The following is a 6000-nucleotide window of genomic DNA, read 5'->3' on the forward strand; positions in this document are numbered from 1 at the left end:
GCCGGCGCTACCCGGGGGTGGAAGACCTCCCGCCCCGCCGCCCCCTTCGCGGCCGAGACCCACCTGTCAGTCTCCCGCGCAGCCGCCTCCCCACCTCCGCCGCCGGCTGCCATCCTCCAGCCCTGTCATTCACCCTCCGCTGGACCTTCCATCTGGGCTTTTTCCTTTCCTTTATTCCTCCCTTCAATTCCTTCCTTCCTAATTGGCCCCCTCTGGCTTTCCTCCCCGCGGACAGCCTGTTCTTGCGACTGTTGAAAAACCAGAACCAAACTGTGTTCAGTTTGGAATTCGAAGGCCGTGTTAGCTTAGCTTAGCAGCTTATGGGGAGTTTTTTTTTCTTTCCCTCCTCTCTTCACATTCAGAAACCCAGAAGTATAGGCGTGTAAGGGTCAGAAACCCATAACAATGCGTGCTGCCCATCGCTCTTCTCCTCCACTCCCCACCCCCACCCCGTCCCGCTGGTCCCCTTTCCTGGGGTGACAGACTTCTGTCACCGAATAGAAACGTCTGCCAGGTTAACTTCTCTGGAATGCTAAGCTTAAGTCCAGCAGAAGCCTGTGTGGTTCAGACTTGTTTTTACTCTTTGATCGGATAGGAAAAGGAAGGAGAAAAGGAACCTGTTCAAATTAACCCCTAAAATGAAATTGTTTGTAGAGAGGTGTGTTCCCAGGCAGTGGTTCCTACTGTGTCATCTTAAAATCACTGACAATACTCAGCTGTGTAAACACACCTTTATCCTACAAGGTCAGGCCTTGGCCTGGGGCTGGGTGTTTGAGAGCAGTCACCTTCCTCCTCCGCAGGAGATGTGGCTGGATCCCTGGGTGGGGAAGATCCCCTGGAGGAGGGCAGGGCAACCCACTCCAGTATTCTTGCCTGGAGAATCCCACGGACAGAGGAGCCTGGTGGGCTACAGTCCATGGGGTCCCAAAGAATTGGATATGCCTGAGCAGCTAAGCACTCACAGCAGCCACCTCTTGATAGTGAACAAAGCATCTGAATGAACTGCAGAAAGGCCCTCCCCCAGCCACAGAAAGACTGGGCAGAAGGCGTTTCTCCTGGTTCACCAAGCCAACCTCCGGCCACCACGGCCACCACCCCCCAGCCCTGCACCAAAAAAAAGAAAACCAGGTGGGTGGAGCATTTCAACATCCAGAAAGATTTAAGCCCTTCTGCCTTTGCATCCTGTCACTTCAAAAGACTGGTCACACTGGCCTGTGGGACTGAGCAGCCTGGCCACCCAATCATTTCACATCCTGTTTGTTTTTGTTTTAACACCAAGGACTCTCAGATGGTTACACTGGTGTAACCCCTAGTGGATGTGACTAAGAAGAGTAAAACTTTAATGGTATGTGCGAAAGATTCTACTTCTAGCTAACAAGTTGGTTGGGGGTCCAATGGAGGGAATCACGAAGCCTCGTCTGATCTCAACCCAGTCACAGAGCACTTGAACCAGAAGCCTTTGTGCCTCCGTGTGTGGGCACAGTGGAGCGCTGTGGTGAGACATGATGGCCCTCACAGGGGCCTGACAAAATGAGGGGTTAATTATACTGCCCAGTGTCCCAACTCTACCTTATGGCAGGAACTCACTCTCAGGGGTGCTGTGAGAGGGCAGATGAGATGAGGGGAGAAGCAGTTTTAGAAGGATTTCTGTCCTTAGTGGAGAACAATATTCATGCCATCTTGATTAGCTGAGAAATTCAAGGAAATATCCGAGAAATAAAGGGGAATCCGATCCCCTTTCTGTCTGTCTCTCTCTTTCTTCCCTTCTCCTCCCTCCCCCTTCCTCCTTCCCTCTCTCTCCCTTCCTCTCTTTCTTCCATCCTTTCTCAATTTTTTGTCTTCCTTCCTTCTATCCTTTCTTTTACCTGAGTTCTTCTCAGGTTGCAGAGTAGAAGGGAGCGGCAGAGGAATTTCTGGCGGTGGAGTAAGGTGACGAGGTCTCATCAGGTCCTACTTGGGGCAGCTTTGTGACCTCAGACGATTCACCTGCTGTCTCAGGGTCAACATGTCTCCTCTTTAAAAGAAAGAAGAAAAAAAAAAAAGGAAGAAAAAAAAAAAAGCGTCTCTGGAAGAAGAAAAAAAAAAAGGCATCTCTGAGTAGGTAGCAACCCCAAAGAGCTTTGAGACCATGGCATGTTTCTGCCCCCCTGAACCTGTAGTAACTGACTTTTTTTGTCTTAAACCATCCAACAGAAGTCCTGAGTCTGTGAGTCTGTCCACAGCCCCCGGGCCCATCCTGAGCAGCAGGCAAGGTGGACGGGTTCCAGTCCAAGTTCAGAGTTGCCGCGTCCTCAGCGTTTGTGTCTCCTGAGGTTTAACTCGTTTACTTTCCTTTTCATCAAGGCTTGTTTCTGTCTCTGTCACAGGCCTTGTAGCAGCAGACTGTGTCTTAGCTCTGGGGTGTCTGCACACATCTTTGAAAAGGTGGTTTATTAAACCAGGGGCTCTTGCTGGCCTTGATTCATCTTGTCGTGCTTTCAGCCCCAGAAGCAGATGAGGAGGGAGGGGTAGGAAGAGCTGGGAGAACCATGCTTACGACTCACACAATCCTGGGCATGTTCACAGCCGTCGCATTCATTTCCTGCGGCATGCCCGGTGTAAGGGGCACCATTACTGCTTGCTGTTTTGCCAGTGGGGAGCCTTGCCTCAAGGAAGCTGTGAGCTGGCTAAGGTCCCAACTCACAGGGCAGAGCTGGGTGACCCCGGAACCTCAGACCCTAACTCCAGGGCTCCTGGGCCAGCACCACAGCTGCCTTGCTGGTGCTCTGTGACTTAACTGTCCATGTCACGGGGTACTCCTCAACTTCCCAATCCAGCCGATCCCTCGTGACTTCACATCCCGGGTCCGACTCTCCCAAGGGCACACGGTGGCAGAGGGGATGGGAGGGTCAGAGCGGGCTGTGTGCCCTGTGGTCAGCTCCAGGGACATCCTTGTGGTCACGTGTGTAGACCAGCCCAAACTAACCTCCCTAGGGGCTCAGTCTGTTTCTGCCGAGGAATCGGACAGAGTGATACCTGCATAACTGAAGGAAGGTAACTCCTTCGAGGAAAGAATTAGACCAGATGCACTGGAAGGGAGGGGTATAAGGAGATAAAGTGGCAAGTGATGTCATGAAGCTTGGGTCTGCTCCCAACTCCCCTAGAGGGGTGAGACAGGGTCGATGCGGGACTCCAGGGGAAGACGTGGTGTTTGCGGCTTCAGAGTAGAAAAGAGACTATGGGATGAGGTTACATGCGTACGTGCCAGTCACTGCAGTTGAGTCCAACTTTTTCCTAGGCTATGGGCTATAGCCCACCAGGCTCCTCTGTCTGTGGGACTCTCCAGGCAAGAATACTGGAGTGGGTTGCCATGCCCTCCTCCAGGGGATCTTCCCAACCCAGGGATGGAACCCTCATCTCTTATGTTTCCTTCATTGGCAAGTGGGTTCTTTACCCTAGTGCATGTGAGAAGCCCATGTGATGACGTTAGGATGAACAGATAAACAGCCATGGTACAGAGGGTCTGATGGAAACTAGAAAGTGGATGGATGCCTGGGGGCCTAGCATCTTGTGCATTTTCTCCACAAGCAAAGAGCTGATTGGGATGCAGGGAGAGCTTCTCCAGAGGTGGCCGTGGATGGGAGGGTGCTGCCAATACTACCAACCCTACTGGGAGGGGATGCAGAGTCATTTCTGTGGGAAGGAGAGCCTTCTGGAAACTCCTCTTCCAGTAGAGACAGGGCAGAAAATGCAGAGCTTTGAACCTCTCACTACATCCTGCTGGCTCCTGCCTGTCTGGGTCCAACACCTAAGGGTTGCCTTTATTGAGTTCACACCTTTGCTAAATTTGCATTTATCCTGAATTCTGGTCTTGGGCCAGGGAAAAGCCATAAAATCTCCGACTTTCCAAGCTGGAGGGGCTGAAAGCCACTTGCAGCTGAAATCAGGGGCAGCCGGATGTTTGTGGTCGGGCAGAAGGCTGAGCACTAACTCAACCTAATGAATGAGAGAAGCCACCTTGGACACTCAGATGCCTTTTAATAGTTGTGCCCCGAGCAAGCCTGGCTGTTAGGGAGCCACCAGTTAAAGTTCTCTGGATCAGGCTACACGGGCAGCAGCTCCATCCCACTCAGCCTCTGATCCTCGGCCAGAGCCTAGAGTTACTGCTCCCGGGCCGGCCGCTGCCTGATTGCCCCACACCTTGGGGCTCATCCCTCCAGCTGTTCTGCCCAAAGTCAGCAGCATCTGCTCAGATAATCAAATGGATGACTTACAGGCATTCTTCTGAAGTCAGTGGCAAAGCATGTTTCTTGAAAGGTGGCCAGGAATCCATTTCAAATACACTGTAAAGACCTGCACCGCATTTACACCCCAGACCCCCCAGACCACAGACACTTGGATCCATATAGAAGTTTCCAAAACAATCCTAATGGAACCAGGGCCCCTCAGAATTGATTGGTCTGAGAAGGACAAAATGGGGTCATGGATTTCTGCTGGTGCAGGCAGTGCTCTTGGAGGAAGGGCCTGGGTGGAACAGAGGTGAAAAGCCTCGAGCCCAACTCCGTACGGTTTTCCTCCTCCTTTTGGACAGTTCCGAAGGAGGCAGCCTGTCAGATGCCCATTCTGGGCAGGGTTTTCCTTGCAATTGATGAAGGGAGTCTGGGGTCCACTCTGGAGCACTTCTGAGATGGGGTGTGTTTTCACATGACTGCATCTTTGGCGCCTGGTCTTCCCAGGAGTTGGGCACCAGACGGGGCCATGGCACAGCCAGAGACCTAGCTCTGTTTATACTCTGCTCCTAGGTCCCCCGGAGTGGGATGAGAGCCCAGCATAGCAGGAAGCGGAAGACCTAAATAGACATTTCTCCAAAGAAGACAAGCAAATGGTCAAGAGGCACATGAAGAGATGTTCAACAGCGCCATAACTATTGTAAAAATGTAAATAAAAACTATGAGCCATCGTAACACTCCAGTCAGAATGGCCTTCATCAAAAAATCCACAGACAATAAGTGCTCCAGAGGGTGTGGAGAAAAAGGAACCTCCTGTGCTGTTTGTGGGAGTCTAAATTGGTGCAGCCACATTGGAGAACAGTATGGAGGTTCCTTAAAAACTAAAAATAGAGGTACCACGTGATCCAGCAATCCCACTCCTGGGCACTTTTCTAGAGAAAAACATGGTCCGAAAGGATGCATGCTTCCCAGTGTTCACTGCAGCACTGTTTAGCCAAGACACGAACACAACCTAAATATCCGTCAACCAAGGAATGGATAAAGAAGGTGTGGTATGTATATACACTGGAATATTACTCAGCCATAAATATTACTCAGCAACATGGATGAACCTAGAGATCTTCATACTGAGTGAAGTAAGTCAGGAAGAGAAAGACGGACACCATATGATATCACCTATATGTGAAATCTAAAAAAAATAAGGGGGATACGAAAGAGAGATTCACAGAGAATGCACTTATGGTTACTGGGGTGGTGGGGGAGGGTGGAGGAAGGAATAGTTAGAGAGTTTGGGATGACATGTTCATACTGCTATATTGAAAACAAAGGAAAAGAAAGCAGAGTCCAGAGCAGAGGGTATCCCCGAGGATCAGTCCCACCATTGGGTCAGTGCCACAGATACCTTGTGTCTTTGGTAGAGTCAGGCACCTGTCTTCCTTGGATGACTTCTTCCCTGGACTCCAGGCTGAGTGGCCTCTTGATCCTTCCATGGTATGCCAATCTCCGGGGGATCTCAGCACTCTCCAGATGTCATGAGCTTCTGGAGTCACGGACAGGAGGGGGATAGACCCCCAAGAGAATCATTTTGGAAATAGTGGCCCAGAACACTACTAGGGCTCAGACTTGGGCTTCTGACGTGAGCATGTATGTCACAACGATCATAAGGAAGTGCTTCCTCACCCCAAACTACTTCCAAATAGACCCCGAACATGGGAACATCCAGACATCTGGGACTTAGGGGTACAAGGACGGTGACTGAGTCATAAATCTGAGATAAAAGCAGAAGGAGATG

General features: G+C 51.0%; 1 protein-coding gene across 2 annotated transcripts in view; it reads right to left on the reverse strand.

Moving 5' to 3' along the window:
• The window catches only part of VWC2 (von Willebrand factor C domain containing 2), a 126147-nt gene extending 125723 nt beyond the window's left edge, over nucleotides 1-424 (reverse strand). Inside the window, exon 1 of one of the 2 annotated variants that reach the window (XM_043462543.1) lies at nucleotides 64-424. The gene's annotated coding sequence lies outside the window, so the exon portion shown is untranslated. The remainder of the gene's footprint in view (nucleotides 1-63) is intronic. The other variant, XM_043462540.1, reaches the window with a different exon arrangement.
• Nucleotides 425-6000: the final 5576 nt, after the last annotated feature.

Source organism: Cervus canadensis, chromosome 3 (assembly GCF_019320065.1).
Source record: "Cervus canadensis isolate Bull #8, Minnesota chromosome 3, ASM1932006v1, whole genome shotgun sequence".
Lineage (NCBI taxonomy): Eukaryota > Metazoa > Chordata > Mammalia > Artiodactyla > Cervidae > Cervus > Cervus canadensis.